The sequence below is a fragment of the Stenella coeruleoalba genome, assembly GCF_951394435.1.
Source record: "Stenella coeruleoalba genome assembly, chromosome: 10".
Taxonomy (NCBI): Eukaryota; Metazoa; Chordata; class Mammalia; order Artiodactyla; family Delphinidae; genus Stenella; species Stenella coeruleoalba.
This window is the reverse complement of record NC_137156.1, coordinates 54,759,096-54,776,211: the sequence shown is the minus strand read 5'-3', so window position 1 is coordinate 54,776,211 and position 17,116 is coordinate 54,759,096. Positions and strand designations below refer to the sequence as shown.

General features: G+C 41.9%; 1 protein-coding gene across 11 annotated transcripts in view; it reads right to left on the bottom strand.

Annotated features, from left to right (window-relative positions):
• ARPP21 (cAMP regulated phosphoprotein 21) overlaps positions 1-17,116 on the bottom strand; it is a 1,021,360-nt gene that overhangs the window by 621,968 nt on the left and 382,276 nt on the right. The window contains exon 1 of one of the 11 annotated variants that reach the window (XR_013830184.1): positions 8,640-10,000. The exons of the other annotated variants lie outside the window; for them this stretch is intronic. The gene's annotated coding sequence lies outside the window, so the exon portion shown is untranslated. Of the gene's footprint in view, positions 1-8,639; positions 10,001-17,116 lie in introns of those variants that run through there. 11 annotated transcript variants of the gene reach the window in all.

Below are 17,116 nucleotides of genomic sequence, written 5' to 3'. Positions count from 1 at the left end.
ATTCCTGTACCATTATTGTATTTTGGAAGCGCATGACTTGTCTTCTTTGACAGATTCACAGCTGGAGGGGAATTCTGCCTCAGGATGAATTATACCTTTAGTCTCACTTATGTCTAATTTAGATTATATTTAGATGAGATTTTGGACTTCAGACTTTAGAGTTGATGCTGGAAAGAGTGAAAACTTTGGGGACTGCTGAGGTGGAATTAATGTATTTTGCATGAGAGAAAGCCATAAATTTGGAGAAGGGGGCTAGGGGTGGAATGTTTTGGACTGAATGTTTGTTCTCCCCCACAGATTCATATATTGAAGACTAATCTCCAGTGTGATGGTATTTGGATATGCAGCCTTTGGGTGGAAATTAGGGTTTGATTAGTCATGAGGGTGGGACTTATGATGTCATTAATGGCCTTATAAGAAGGGGAGGAGAGAGAGAGAGCTATTTCTCTCTCCCTCCATGTGCCTGCAGAGAGGAAAGTCCATGTGAGGACATAGCAAGAAGGCAACCATATGCAAGCCAGGAAGAGAGCTAAACCCGAAATCCATTAGTTGACATCTTGATCTTGGACTTTCCAGCCTCCAGAACTGTAAAAGAATTAAAATCTGTTGTTTAAGGCACCCAGTCTGTGGTATTTTGGCATGACAGCCTGAGAAGACTAAGACAGTAGGCATGACTTTTTGTGAACTCAGCTTTGAAGAAAGTAGGACACCCATGGTAATTCTTGGCATCCTGCAAGAGCAATGAGGCCAAAATGGAAGCAAGGGGGTTTCTGGAAGAAAGATCTACACTTGATAGAAATGATCTATAGAAACTGGATGAGGGAGGGGAGACCTTCAAGATGGCAGAGGAGTAAAACATGGAGATCACCTTCCTCACCACAAATACATCAGAAATACACCTACATGTGGAATAACTCCTACAGAACACCTACTGAGCACTGGGAGAAGACCTCAGACTTCCCAAAAGGTGAGAAACTCCCCACGTACACGGGTAGGGCAAAAGAAAAAAGAATAAACAGAGACAAAAGAATAGGAACGGGACCTGCACCAGTGGGAGGGAGCTGTGAAGGAGGGAAAGTTTCCACACACTAGGAAGCCCCTTCACTGACAGACAGGGGGCGGGGGTGGCTGAGGGGAAGCTTTAGAGACACGGAGGAGAGCGCAGCAACAGAGGTGCAGAGAGCAAAGTGGAGAGATTCCCTCACAGAGGATTGGTGCCGACCAGCACTCACCAGCCCGAGAGGCTTGTCTGCTCACCTGCTAGGGCGGGCGGGGGCTGAGAGCTGAGGCTCGGGCTTCGGTTGGATCGCAGGGAGAGAACTGGGGTTGGCGGCGTGAACACAGCCTGAAGGGGGATAGTGCATCACAGCTAGCTGGGAGGGAGTCCGGGGAAAAGTCTGGAACTGCCTAAGAGGCAAGAGATAGTTGTTTCCAGGTGCATGAGGAGAGGGGATTCAGAGCACCGCCTAAACAAGCTGCAGAGACAGGCGCGAGCCTCGGCTTGATAGCCAGAGGACCCCAGAGACAGGCATGAAATGCTAAGGCTGCTATTGCAGCCACCAAGAAGCCTGTGTGCAAGTACAGGTCACTCTCCACACCGCCCTTCCGGGGAGCCCATGCAACCCGCCACTGCCAGGGTCCCGTGATCCAGGGACAACTTCCCCGGGAGAGCGCACGGTGCGCCTCAAGCTAGTGCAACGTCACGCCGGCCTCTGCTGCCGCAGGCTCTCCCGCATTCCGCACCCCTCCCTCCCCCCAGCCAAAGTGAGCCAGAGCCCCCTAATCAGCTGCTCCTTTAACCCCATCCTGTCTGAGCAAAGAACAGACGCCTTCAGGCGACCTACACGCAAGACGGGGCCAAATCCAAAGCTGAACCCCAGGAGCTGTGCGAACAAAGAAGAGAAAGGGAAATTTATCCCAGTAGCCTGAGGAGCAGCGGATTATATGTCCACAATCAACTTGATGTACCCTGCATCTGTGGAATACCTGAATAGACAACGAATCATCCCAAAATTGAGGCGGTGGAGTTTGTGTGATTTTGTCTGTATAGCTTTGCTTTGACCATTTGTCCTAGGGTTCTGTCTGCCCTTTTTTTTTTTTTTAGTATAGTTTTTAGTGCTTGTTATCACTGGTGGATTTTTTTTTTTGGTTTGGTTGTTCTCTTCTTTCATTCTTTCTTTTTTATAAATTACTTTATAATTTTTTTATTTTTAATAATTATTTTATTTTTTAATATTTTTTTCCCTCTTTCTTTCTTTCTTTCTTTCTCTCTCTCTCTCTCTCTCTTTTTTCTTTCCTTCCTTCTCTCTTTTCTTCAGAGCTGTGTGGCTGGCAGGGTCTTGGTGCTCCAGCCAGGTTTCAGGCCTGTGCCTCTGAGGTGGGAGAGCCAAGTTCAGGACATTGGTCCACCAGAGACCTCCCAGCTCCATGTAATATCAAACAGTAAAAGCTCTCCCAGAGATCTCCATCTCAATGCTAAGACCAAGCTCCACTCAAAGACGAGCAAGCTACAGTGCTGGACACCCTATGCCAAACAACTAGCAAGACAGGAACACAACCCCTCTCTAAAGCAGAGAGGCTGCCTAAAATCATAATAAGGTCACAGACACCCCAAAATAAACCACCGGACATGGTCCTGCCCACTAGAAAGACAAGATCCAACCTCATCCACTAGAACATAGGCACTAGTTCCCTCCTCCAGGATGCCTACACAACCCACTAAACGAACCTTAGCCACTTGGGGCAGACACCAAAAACAACGGTAACTACAAACCCACAGCCTGTGAAAAGGAAACCCCAAACAGAGTAAGTTAAGCAAAATGAGAAGACAGAGAAACACACAGCAGATGAAAGAGTAAGGTAAAAACCCAGCAGAAGAAAAAAATGAAGAGGAAATAGGCAGTCTACCTGAATAAGAATTCAGAGGTGATCCAAAATCTTGGAAATAGAATGGAGAAAATACAAGAAATGTTTAACAAGGACCTAGAAGAACTAAAGAGCAAACAAACAACGATGAACAACACAATAAATATTAAAAATTCTCTAACAAGGAATCAATAGCAGAATAACTGAGGCAGAAGAACGGATAAGTGACCTGGAAGATAAAATACTGGAAATAACTACCACAGAGCAGAATAAAGAAAAAAGAATGAAAAGAATTGAGGACAGTCTCAGAGACCCCTGGGACAACATTAAATGCACCAACATTCGAATTATAGGGGCTTCAGAAGAAGAAGAGAAAAAGAAAGGGAATGAGAAAATATTTGAAGAGATTATAGCTGAAAACTTCCCTAATATAGGAAAGGAAATAGTCAATCAAGTCCAAGAAGTGCAAAGAGTCCCATACAGGATAAATCCAAGGAGAAATATGCCAAGACACATATTAATCAAACTATTAAAAATTAAAAGCAAAGAAAAAATATTAAAAGCAGCAAGGGAAAAACAACAAATAACACACAAGGGAATCCCCATAAGGTTAACAGCTGATCTTTCAGCAGAAACTCTGCAAGCCAGAAGGGAGTAGCAGGACATATTTAAAGTGATGAAAGGGAAAAACCTACAACCAACAGTACTCTATCAAGCAAGTATCTCATTAAGATTTGATGGAGAAATTAAAACCTTTATAGGCAAGCAAAAGCTAAGAGAATTCAGCACCACCAAACCAGCTTTACAACAAATCCTTAAGGCAATTTTCTAGGCAGGAAACACAAGAGAAGGAAGAGACCTACAAAAACAAACCCAAAACAATTAAGAAAATGGTAAAAGGAACACACATATCAATAGCTACCTTAAATATAAATGGATTAAATGCTCCAACCAAAAGACATTGAAAAGCTGAATGGATACAAAAACAAGACCCACATATATGCTGTCTATAAGAGACCCACTTCAGACCTAGGGACACACACAGAATGAAAGTGAGGAGATGGAAAAAGACATTCCATGCAAATGGAAATCAAAAGAAAGCTGGAGTAGCAATACTCATATCAGACAAAATAGACTTTAAAATAAAGACTATTACAAGAGACAAAGATGGACACTACATAATGATCAAGGCATCAATCCAACAAGAAGATATAACAAGTGTAAATATTTATGCATCTAACATAGGAGCACCTAAGCACATAAGGCAAATGCTAACAGCCATAAAAGGGGAAATCGACAGTAACACAATCATAGTAGGGGACTTTACCATCCCACTTTCACCAATGGACAGATCATCCAAAATGAAAATAAATACAGAAAACAAGCTTTAAATATACATTAAACAAGAGGGACTTAATTGATATTTACAGGACATTCCATCCAAAAACAACAGAATACACTTTCTTCTCAAGTGCTTCTGGAACATTCTCCAGGATAGATCATATCTTGGGTCACGAATTAAGCCTTGATAAATTTAAGAAAATTGAAATCGTGTCAAGTATCTTTTCCAACCACTATGCTATGAGAGTAGATATCAATTACAGGAAAAAAATCTGTAAAATATACAAACACATGGAGGCTAAACAATACACTACTAAGTAACCAAGAGATCACTGAGGAAATCAAAAAATACCTAGACACAAATGACAATGAAAACACAATGACCCAAAACCTATGGGATGCAGCAAAAGCAGTTCTAAGAGGGATGTTTATAGCAATACAATCCTACCTCAAGAAACAAGAAACATCTCAAATAAACAACTAACCTTACACATAAAGCAATTAGAGAAGAACAAAAAAACCCCAAATTAGCAGAAGGAAAGAAATTATAAAGATCAGATCAGAAATAAATGAAAAAGAAATGAAGGAAACAATAGTAAAGATCAATACAACTAAAAGCTGGTTCTTTGAGAAGATAAACAAAATTGATAAACCATTAATTAGGCAGACTCATCAAGAAAAAAAGGGAGAAGCCTCAAATCAATAGAATTAGAAAAGAAAAAGAAGTAACAACTAACACTGCAGAAATACAAAGGATCATGAGAGATTACTACAAGCAACTCTATGCCAATAAAATGGACAACCTGGAAGAAATGGACAAATTCTTAGAAATGCACAACCTTCTAAGACTGAACCAAGAGAAAACAGAAAATATAAACAGAACAATCACAAGCACTGAAATTGAAACTGTGATTAAAAATCTTCCAACAAACAAAAGCCCAGAACCAGATGGCTTCACAGGCGAATTCTATCAAACATTTAGAGAAGAGCTAACACCTATCCTTCTAAAACTCTTCCAAAATATAGCAGAGGAACACTCCCAAACTCATTCTACGAGGACACCATCACTCTGATACTAAAACCAGACAAAGATGTCACAAAAAAAGAAAACTACAGACCAGTATCACTGATAAACATAGATGCAAAACTCCTCAACAAAGTACTAGCAAATAGAATCCAACAGCACATTAAAAGGATCATACACCATGATCAAGTGGGGTTTATCCCAGGAATGCAAGGATTCTTCAATATACACAAATCAATCAACGTGATACACCATATTAACAAATTGAAGGAGAAAATCCATATGATCATCTCAGTAGATGCAGAAAATCTTTCTACAAAATTTAACACCCATTTAGGATAAAAACCGTGCAGAACATAGGCACACAGGGAACTTACCTCAACATAATAAAGGCCATATATGACAAACCCACAGCCAACATCATTCTCAATGGTGAAAACCTGAAACCATTTCCTCTAAAATCAGGAACAAGACATGGCTGTCCACTTTCACCACTATTATTCAACATAGTTTTTGAAGTTTTAGCCACAGCAATCAGAGAAGAAAAAGAAATAAAAGGAATCCAAATCAGAAAAGAAAAAGTAAAGCTGTCACTGTTTGCAGATGACATGATATTATACATACAGAATCCTAAAGATGCTACCAGAAAACTACTAGAGCTAACCAATGAATTTGGTAAAGTAGCAGGATACAAAATTAATGCACAGAAATCTCTTGCATTCCTATACACTAATGATGAAAAATCTGAAAGAGAAATTAAGGAAACACTCTCATTCACCACTGCAACAAAAGGAATAAACTACCTAGGAATAAACCTACCTAAGGAGACAAAAACCTGTATGCAAAAAACTACAAGACACTGATGAAAGAAATTAAAGATGATAAAAACAGAAGGAGAGATATACCATGTTCTTAGATTGGAAGTATCAACACTGTGAAAATGACTATACTACTCAAAGCAATCTACAGATTCAATGCAATCCCTATCAAACTACCAATGGCATTTTTCACAGAACTAGAATAGCCAAAGCAATCTTACGAAAGAAAAGCAGAGCTGGAGGAATCAGGCTCCCTGACTTCAGACTATACTACAAAGCTACAGTACGGTACTGGCACAAAAACAGAAATATAGATCAATAGCACAGGATAAATAGCCCAGAGATAAACCCATACACATAAGGTCACCTTATTTTTGATAAAGGAGGCAAGAATATACAACGGAGAAAAGACAGCATCTTCAATAAGTGGTGCTTTGAAAACTAGACAGCTACATGTAAAAGAATGAAATTAGAACACTCCCAAACACCATACACAAAAATAAACTCCAAATGGATTAAAGACCAAAACATAAGGCCAGACACTATGAAACTCTTAGAGGAAAACACAGGCAGAACACTGTAAAACATATATCACAGCAAGATCCTTTTTGACAACCTCCTAGAGAAATGGAAATAAAAACAAAAATAAACAAATGGAACTTAAAAGCTTTTGCACAGCAAAGGAAAACTTAAACAAGACTAAAAGACAACCCTCAGAATGGGAGAAAATATTTGCAAATGAAGCAACTGACAAAGGATTAATCTCCAAAATTTACAAGCAGCTCATGCAGCTCAGTATCAAAAAAACAAACAACCCAGTCCAAAAATGGGCAGAAGACCTAAATAGACGTTTCTCCAAAGAAGATATACAGATTGCCAACAAACACATGAAAGAATGCTCAACATCACTAATCATTAGAGAAATGCAAATAAAAACTACAATGAGGTATCATCTCACACTGGTCAAAATGGCCATCATCAAAAAATCTACAAACAATAAATGCTGGAGAGGGTGTGGAGAAAAAAGAACCCTCTTGCACTGTCGGTGGGAATATAAATTGATACAGGCACTATGGAGAACAGTATGGAGGTTCCTTAAAAATCTAAAAATAGAACTACCATACGGCTCAGCAATCCCACTACTCAGCATATACCCTGAGAAAACCATAATTCAAAGAGACATGTACCACAATGTTCACTGCAGCACTATTTACAATAGCCAGGACATGGAGGCAACCTGTGTCCATTGACAAATGAATGGATAAAGAAGATGTGCCAGGGGCTTCCCTGGTGGCACAATGGTTGAGAGTCCGCCTGCCGATGCAGGGGACACGGGTTTGTGCCCCGGTCCGGGAAGATCCCACATGCCGCAGAGCGGCTGGGCCCGTGAGCCATGGCCACTGAGCCTGCGCGCCCGGAGCCTGTGCTCTGCAACGGGAGAGGCCACAACAGTGAGAGGCCCGCATACCACAAAAAAAAAAAAAAAAAAAGAAGATGCACCACATATATACAATGGAATATTACTCAGCCATAAAAAGAAATGAAATTGAGTTATTTGTATTGAGATGGATGGACCTAGAACCTGTCATAAAGAGTGAAATAAGTCAGAAAGAGAAAAACAAATACCTTATCCTAACACATATATATGGAATCTAAAAAAAAAAAAAGTTTCTGAAGAACCTAGGGGCAGGACAGGAATAAAGACACAGACAGAGAGAATGGACTTGAGGACATGGAGAGGGGGAAGGGTAAGCTGGGACGAAGTGAGAGAGTGCCATGGACATATATACACTACCAAATGTAAAAGAGATAGCTAGAGGGAAGCAGCCACATAGCACAGGGAGATTAGCTCATTGCTTTATGACCACCTAGAGGGGTGGGATAGGGAGGGTGGGAGGGAGACGCGAGAGGGAGGAGGTATGGGAATATATGTATATGTATCACTTTGCTATAAAGCAGAAACTAACACATCATTTTAAAGCAATTATACTCCAATAAAGATGTAAAAAAAAAAAAAAAGAAACTGGATGAGGTCAAGGAGGTCTAGATCCTGTATAGGGCTAGCTTACAGTTTCCTTGGGAATTTTTGGCAAAAATCTGATGTTGGAGCCTAAGAAGTATGTCCATTGGGTTAGTGAGACAGGCAGTGTGCAGTCAACGTAGGAAGGAGGATGAAATCCTTGAGGTGAATGTTTCTCTTTCTAGGCCTGTCAGGCATAGAAAAACCATGGACTACTCTGTGTCCAGAATTCATTTATGCTACAGAATGAGAGCAACTAACATTGCTTTTATTTTGTTTCCTTTGCCCTGATAAGGCCTAGATGGAGAGAATCCTGCACCATCTTAGACCACAGAGGTACAATGACTTTTCAGGCGGTTTACTGTATGGATCATATTCAAGAATGTGAAATGACTCAAAATGAAATTTCAGGAAATGAGACTTGAAAACAGAAATGCTAAAGTGAAGTACGAGGATCATATAAGAATAAATTCATCATGACACTTAGAGTCTTACCAGACCATGGTCAGAAGGTCAGGGGTTATTGCCCAGGGGGTCACACTATGGTACACCCCATTTGTACCCCACTTACCTCTTCTCAGGTGTAAACTTGGAGAGTAAGCTCCTGCAGAGGAGGGATGGATTGACCAGTCTGACGGTGCTGGGAAAGGCGTTTCTTCCACACGCCCGCTGGCTGGCTGGGGTCTAGTCTTCCATTTGGTCTCTGAAGTCTGCTCCCCAGCCCATGAACTGTATCATTTACCCAGATGTCCATGCCTTGTTAGGATCCGTGGACTCGCCACACTCTGGCCCCTCAGTCTGTGTACAACAGCTCTGCAGAAGGTCAGCTGCTCATCCTCAGCTCTTAGCTACAGCCAGGTGTCCACAATTTTCAACACCCAGCTCAAAAGTGGATTGTAATGGGCAAGATGGCGGTGCCCGTGCGGAGGCGCACAGCCTGCCGGGCCTGGTGACCACCCTGGGCCTGGACTCCAGGAGCCTGGCGGCCAGACCTGGATGACCCGCTGACCCTTCGCTGGCAGCTGGGGCCGCGCTACGCGGCTCCTGGCGCCCGCCTCCAGGGTGGCGTCTTTACGGCCACCGCGGGAACAGCCGCGGAAGCCGCAGGCTGAGGGGTGCGAATGGTACCTGAGCCTGGGGGCCAAGCGGGAGGCACTGCGGGTGCGGCAGCTGGGCGAGGAGCAGAAGCGTCAACCGGGAAGCAGTTCATGGAAGAGCGCATGGCCAAAGTGGCCCAGAGCGGTGAGAACCGGCAGCGGCGGCAGCAAGAGCGGAAGGAGAAGTACCACGTGGACCCGAGCAATGCCCGCCTCCGGAAGCTGCCGCAGGACTGGGACCTGTAGCATCGCAAGCGCCTCAAGGAGAAGAAACATAGGCACGAGCTGCCGCAGTCGCCGCTTCGGCAGCCCAGGACCCAGCAGGCTCTGCAACACCCAGCTCCTGAGCTGAGTTCTCACCCAAAAAAACCTGCTGCCTGATAGCCCCAAACCCCTCCCCCCACGCCGTCCAAAAAAAAAAAAAGGGCTCTAATTGCCACAACCTCGGCATCTCTGCCTCCTTTCCCGTAACTCTCATAAGTGAGTGCCTTCTTGTTCTACCCCCATTCAGTATCAGCATGTGTGTCAAATAGACAGGCTGGGAGTACTTTTTCCTGGGATATTCTAATAGGTAAGATCACATCTGCCTTTATGTTTGCTGTTCTTTGACTGGAGTGTGTTAAGAGCTGTGTTTGAATTTGTGTGATATTCAGCCTGATTCATCTTATTCTGACTGCACTGAATAATTGTTTAGAAGATCTAACTTACTGCAGCCTGAGACTGAGACTGCCAGACAGAAATCACTGGCTTTATATATTAGACAAATACAAATGATTCTGTGGGTAAATATTTTTGTACGTCTGGCTAAATGCATGAGGAAAAGCAGTGACCTACTTAATTGTGCCTTCAGTGCAGTGTTATGCATTAAAGACCCCTGCACTGAGTGCAGTGTTGTTTCCCAGCATCCCTCCATTAAAAAAAGAAAATTCTGATAAATATATTTTCTGCCCTAATTTCAAACCCATGAAGCTCATAAAAATAGCTTTTATTTATTTAAGAAATAAAAAGCATGAACATAGCCCAAAATAATAAAATGCAGAGAAGTATTAACTCACTGTGTGTCTCTGCATCCCTCCCTACTCATTGCCCCATCCGCAGAGACAGCTTTCACCTCTTCTGCTCAGAGATGTTGTAACCGTTCATGCTTATTTATTCTTTAATTTGTCCATTTTAGGACACTATATATTAACTTCCTGCTCAATAGTAAATTCAACATTCTTATAACCATTCAATCTTGTCTTTCTTGTTCCCCCATCTCCTAATTTTTATGGTTCTATAAATATTTTAGCTTCCATTTCAGCTGTCTTTATAAAAATTTTAAAATACATCCAAACTTATTTTTCTTTTCATCAGTGTGAGCATCATATCTGGTACAACATATTATAAGATGATGCTATTGGTGGACCCCTCTTCCTCTTGCCCTACCAGATTCTGACAGCTCCCGTGTTACTTTGTCATTGCCAAGGCAGCTGACACTTCTCACCTGTACCTTAATTATGCATGCTGGGCTTAGTTGGTTGATTTACTCCAGTATTTGAAAACCATTAAAGACCCCTGCACTGCGTCATAGGCCTGTACAATCAGGTGAATTCTTCTACTTTAAAGCTATGTGATACTGGGTACAGTCCAAGAATTTCTAGACCTCCACTATGCCATATGGTAGCCTCTATCCCTACGTGGCCCTCTGAGTTTAAACTAAAATTAAAGGCAAATAAAATTAAGAATTCAGTCACACTAACCATATTTCAGGTGTACAATAGCTGTGATGTATTGTACAATGTACAATGTGGCTAGTGGCTACCACTTCAGACAGTGCATATATGGAAATTTTCCATCATCATGGAAATCTCTATTTCTGCATTGCTAGACTATGGGTTCTCAATAGGTGAGGTGAGGAAGATCAACTAGATGATTTCCAAACTGCTTCCAGACTCTAAATTTCCACGGTTCTGTAACTGAATGCAACTTTTTCCAGAGTTGTTGGGGAAACCCTCCCCAAAGCCAAGATTGGTTTTTAAAAAGTGCAGAAAAAAGTGGCAGGGAAAATAAAGAGGTGTTTCAGGGAGAGAGGGCTCAAGACAGAGGGAAAGAAGGCTGAAGACAGAAGGAAAGGAATATGATCCCATCAGAGATCTGCTTCAGAATAACAGAGTGGGGGATTTACCAAGTATTCAGGCTTAGATTACATGCTGCCTTTCTATCACTGTTATGTGTGTTCATGAAACTCGTTCAAGGTTAGTCTAGCATATGCCATGTGATGGCTCATTTTCCCTTTTCAAGCCTTTCCTCCCCACTTAGCCATTTTTACTTGATTTTATATTCAGACTTGTGTCCGTTAAAACAAATGAGAACCACGTAGAACTGAGAAGACTGAGACTTAGTGCCATCAAAGTTAGAAATGAGGATGATTTGCTTCTTGTCAGTTTCATGACACTAATCATTTTGGTGGCAGCAGCACTGTAAGCAAAGAACTGATGTGTGCAAATAAATTTTACTCATAGGAACAAATTAAAGGAGATCATGTGTGTAATTTGCCTGTTTCCGTGCCAAGTACCTGGAGATGCTTGGTAATTAGCTATGTAGTGTTATAACCAGAGGACCAATGTCTCAGAGCAAAAAGGATATCTCGAATCCCTTGTGTCGAGAGGCAACCTCATCCTGGTGCAGTGCTTCCCCTGGGAACTACTGGCTTTCAGTACTGTGGGAAGGCAGATGGGGCTGGGGCTGTGGGTAGGAAGGAAGAGATGGAGAAAGAGAAGGAGTTAAAATGATATCATAGAAGGACCTAAAATAGAGAAGGGAGAAGATTATTGAAGCAAATGAGTAAATGCTAGCTTTTCCACTATTGTAAAAATAGGCAGAATATCATTGGCACACCAGCAGTATGCAGATGGCAGACACTCTTAAGTGGGTCTTTGAAAGGATTAAAGTTTCTGCTTCTGTGATGTCTTACTGCCACTCTATCCCTCCTATGCACCTAGCACAGTGCCTGGGACATATTAAGTGGTCGGTAAATGAGGAATGGAGTTGGTACCATTGCATTGGTCCTATGGCATTCACAGAGTTTCATGGCAGCACGGAAGCGTTCTGGCAACTGGGGAGTTCTGTAACCTTAGCATCAGACCTCACTGTGATGTCACTCTAAGGATACGTACAGGTCTCAGCTCCTGCAGGGTCTTCGAGCTTCCTTCTCAGTGAAATGAAGATCATATTACATGTCAGCACCACAGATTTGCTTTTTGGTTTTGCTTTTTTTTTTTAGTAATGCACACAAATCTCTGAGATCCTATACTAAGAAATTATTAAAATGATATGAATGTATTTATGAAATATTTCATCTCCAAGGCCTCAGCCTTGATAAGTAGAAGATGGTTAAAGGCAGTGAGGGTAATTTATTTGAAAAAGAGAAGTCAGACTGATAGACTAAATGATGTTCAAGGGCCTTAACCATGTTATACATTTTACATCATTTTCCACTTGTCCTTCCTCATATCCAAACTCTACCTTCTCTGCCAGGCCCTGGTCCTTCGAGGTCTGAGCCCTTACATCACCAAGGTTCCCTTACCCTCTGGGTTCTGATTGGGTTCCCCAATGGGCTGTCCTAGCAGGAGTCTGGGACAGAGAGAGGTCAAGGTACTTATCCCCTAGCTGTCTCCTCACCTCAGTGTCTCAGTTGTATTAGGAACCCAGTACCTCTAGGATGGCCTTACGTCAGGGGCTCTCAAGTTTTCAGCTTCAGCTCTCACCAGCCTCTGTTTCCTCTCCTTGCCCTTTCAGGCCTCTGAGTGGTAAATGGTTTTCTACTTTCACTAATCCCTGGGAGCGTCAGCATCACTTGTACAACCCAACCTCATCTCTGTAGTCACTTAATTATGTTCTCTTTGAAATTCCAACTTTCTGTTTTATGCCAGGGCCCTGTGGGATTTTTGAAGGGCTCAGGATGTAAAGAGGTCCGCAGCCCACTTTTGTTTGTTCTCAGGGCTCAGAGTGAATGGTGAAAAATATTCTCTACCAGAGGTGGAGATGGATGGAAGAGAAGTCACATGTATGCAGAGGTGTTTCTACCTTGAGTGTGTAATAGGGTTGGGGGTCAGAGCAGTTCAATTCAGCATCAAAACAGAGAGCATCAGTGTAATGACGTGGTGAATCTAGTTTTAACCTTGAATCCAGGTCTAGTAAATTTTTTTGACCTGGTTTTTGAGCCGGGTCCCGATCTTGCTCCACAGGATAAGGCCACCCTTTCTCTGCATACCTCTGTGAACCTGCAGATACCCTGCTGCTATTTCCCATTACAATGCTCAATCCACCCAATATTTGAGGCCAAGGATACCTCCTACTGCCACTTCCCTAGGGTCCTGGCTGGTTGCTGGGCTGTCTGCTACTGGCCTTCTTCCAAAACATCCAGGGTCATCCTCACACTGCAAAGTACATCTGTGCCTACTCACACACGTAAACTTTAGAAAAACAACTCCTCCAGATTCAACCAGGTCACAAGGTGTCCTGACTGGTCTCCCAAAAGATGCACGAAGCTTCTTATTCTTTCTGATTTAATCTTTTTTTACATCTGCCATGACAGAAGCTGTCATTGATGGATTCCAGACGGGTTTGTGATATTTTTACTGGAATTTAAGACACAGAGGTCTATCCAATGACTGTCCCCAAAAAGCAGTGAGAGAAGCTGTTTGAGCCTGAAGGTAAAGGCAAACTTACATCCAAGAAAAGATTTCTTCTTACAGTTGCAAATGCAAACATCCAAAAGAAATGGGAACAGACAAGAGCCCTCTGCAAGCAGCTGTTATGTAACATTTGCTGACCAAAATCTGATTCCGTCTCCCATTCAAATACTGCAATTTAAAGGAAGGTTAAATGAACATCTATATTCAGAACTCTCTAGAGAGTTTGGGACATTTTAATACTGAGTAGAATTTAATGACTCTTTAGATACTAATAATGTCATTTGCTGCTGTTTATTGTTCTGTGGATAAAATGTTTCCTGCGAAATGGACCTTGAAAGTAGGACCAATAAGGACTTGGCTTCTCAAATGAAACAGACAACATCTGTGCCTCCTGGAAAATAACTGCTTGTATAGTCTTAGTTGTCATATGGTAGCATATAAGGGCCTAAAATGAGACAAAGCAGAGAATATAGACTCTTGGAATGCAGTCTCCTGACCTCAGGAGGGAGTCTCCTCGAACATCATATGGGAACATTTCTGAAATGGGAACATTGAAAGGAAATGAGTGAGTGAGTGAGCGCATTGGTCAGGGTAAGAAGGAGGATGGCGCTTTGTGGAGCCCTAGTGCAGCTACTGTTCCATTTTCATGTTGAGGAATTTCATGTGCTTTTCCTCATTCAATTCTCACAAGGACTGCATGTGCTAGGAATAATGCAGTTTAACAAGAAAAAAAAGAAAGAAAGAAATTAAGACTCAGATTATAAATAAATTGCCCAATTTCACACCATTAGTGGTAGACGTAGAGTTTAAAATGTGGTCCATTGTCTCCGGTAGATTACATGATCAACCTCAATCTGCATCCTCTCTGGAGCCACATCTTTTGCCATTGACCGCTGCAGTGCTCTGTGGAGAGCAGGGCACGCGTCTTTTGGGTTCTACTATACAGCTCTGTGTGGCCAATAGAACTCTTAAAGTGATGATCTGTCAGTTCTGACTCTGACCTCAACCAGGCCTTATGTCTTTATACTTGTGCTCTGAAGCCTCTGTCACCATGAAGAAAAGAACAGGCCTGGGCTGCCCACTGGACCCAGAAGAAGGATGAGAGACATGTGAGCAGACAGAGGCTCCCTAACCAAGTCCAGCCTAGATGTCTAGACGGCCGCAGACATGTGAGTCTATCCAAGATCATACAAGCCTAGAGCAGTTTTACTCCACAGTCAGATTTATCGTTGCATGTCATTGAAGTTTATGGCGGTTCACAATGGACAAAGAGCTAACTTATGCATTGTTTTGGAGTTAGACTACTGGTTTTCAAGAGTTTATCAATGAAGCCCATTAATCAGGTCAATGTTTACTAAGAAGCCTAAAGTGTGGGACTTCGCCGGCTGTCCAGTGGCTAAGACCCTGCACTCCCAATGCAGGGGGCCCAAGTTCGAGCCCTGGTCAGGGAATTAGATCCCTCATGCTGCCACTAAAGATCCCCGTGTGCCACAACAAAGATCCCACACATGGCAATGAAGATCCTGCATGCCACGACTAAGACCCAGCGCAGCCAAATAAATATATATTTAAAAAAAAAAAAGAAGCCTGAAGTAGGAAGCAGATACAAGTGAGCAGATTGTTATGATTTTCACAAAGGTGGCTTTATTCCTAGCCACCCATGAAATGTGCTCTAACCTAGGTCCTTCCATCCATGTGGATACAACGAACGGCATGAGGAACCCTCAGCACAGGAGGTGACTGAGAATGTATCATTTTTTGCTCATATCCTAGGAGTGAAAGCTCATTCTCAGGATTATCTGATGCTATGTTAGCAAGTCTCTGACAGGCACTCTGCCCCAGGTAACTTTACTGCAAAAGTTCAATTTCCTACCATGTTGATCCTGCTTTTTTTGAGCCATATTGGTGAGACCCATCTAGGCTTGGGATATATTTACAATTGCTTTTGTGAATTTAGTAGCTTGGTGGCTCAGATGAAGGCATTTTCTTAGCTTCTACAATCTCTCATCTTAAAGAAAACCAATACATTTGCCCATGAGAGAAAGAATGTATTCAGTAGAATTATAAAGATCATGGACATCAGAGCTGAGAATGAGCCCTAAAACTGCCCCAAGCTGTGTGACTTTGGGCAAAGCATTTACCAATTCTAGACCTTGATTATTCTCATCAGTAAAATGGAGGTAAAAATACCGTACCTTATCTCACATGAGATAACATGAGGAAAGTAATGAACACAGAGTAAAGGCCCAGTGAGTGTAGCAAAAAGGGAAGAAAACAATAGAGCTAACTCAGCGTAGGCCAGTGAGGGTGTTCCCACAGTCTGCAGCCTAGGCTCTTCCATGAGCTGCCATTAGAGCAAAAAGTCAGTGAGGTTTTGCTCTGAGAATTCTTTATTCATGCTGAATCTCAACAGACCTCTCTCTGTCACTCATGTCTATGCCACTTCCCCAAAGAGACAACTCTGCTTAGAATGTGTGACCTCAATTAACTGTGGCTCAGCGTATTAGGAGGGGTGAGCAAGCTACTTTAATTTACACGTATATAAATTAAATATATTTATATATTATATATAATTATATATTTATCTTTATTAGATATAGATAATATATTAAATATGTTTATATATTGTGTATTTAATTTTTATATTTATATTAAATGACATTTATATTAAATATTATATATCATATATCTGCACTTCACAAGTTAAAATTATATTTTGATTATCTTGAAGTTCTAGATTTTTTGTGGCAATGAATCTATGAATTGTTTCAAATAAGAATAAAAAACATCTGCATAAGCTCTCTTACTTGTATGTTCCCTCCCTTTCTGTCTCTCTCTCTCTCATAACCATCCATTAAAGTGTGACTGGGAATCTAAAATTAAGCTGACATCAAATTCCACTACAGGTTACAAGGCAAAAACGTTTCTATGCACGTAATGCTTTCCATTTAAAGGTAGAAGCTGAGATACAGTTTAATAACTGAGAAATTGATGGAATTCGCTGTCCAGCACTGGCTCACATCACACGCCCGGCTGGCTTCTTCATTATCCCTGGCCCCTCACATCAGGGAAGCAGTTAGACTTATGAGGAAGAAGCGAAAGAGTTTAGTGAAGAACAAAGGTGAAAAGAACTAATAAATTCATTTCATTTGGTAGATTTCCAGCCAGTTGGTCCCCTTTAATGGGTAGAGGGAAGTGAGAAGAAAGCCAGGCTGAGTGACTCATCAGATCCCACAACGTGGGAGAATTAGATTTAAGTGAAAAAGGATGTTTCC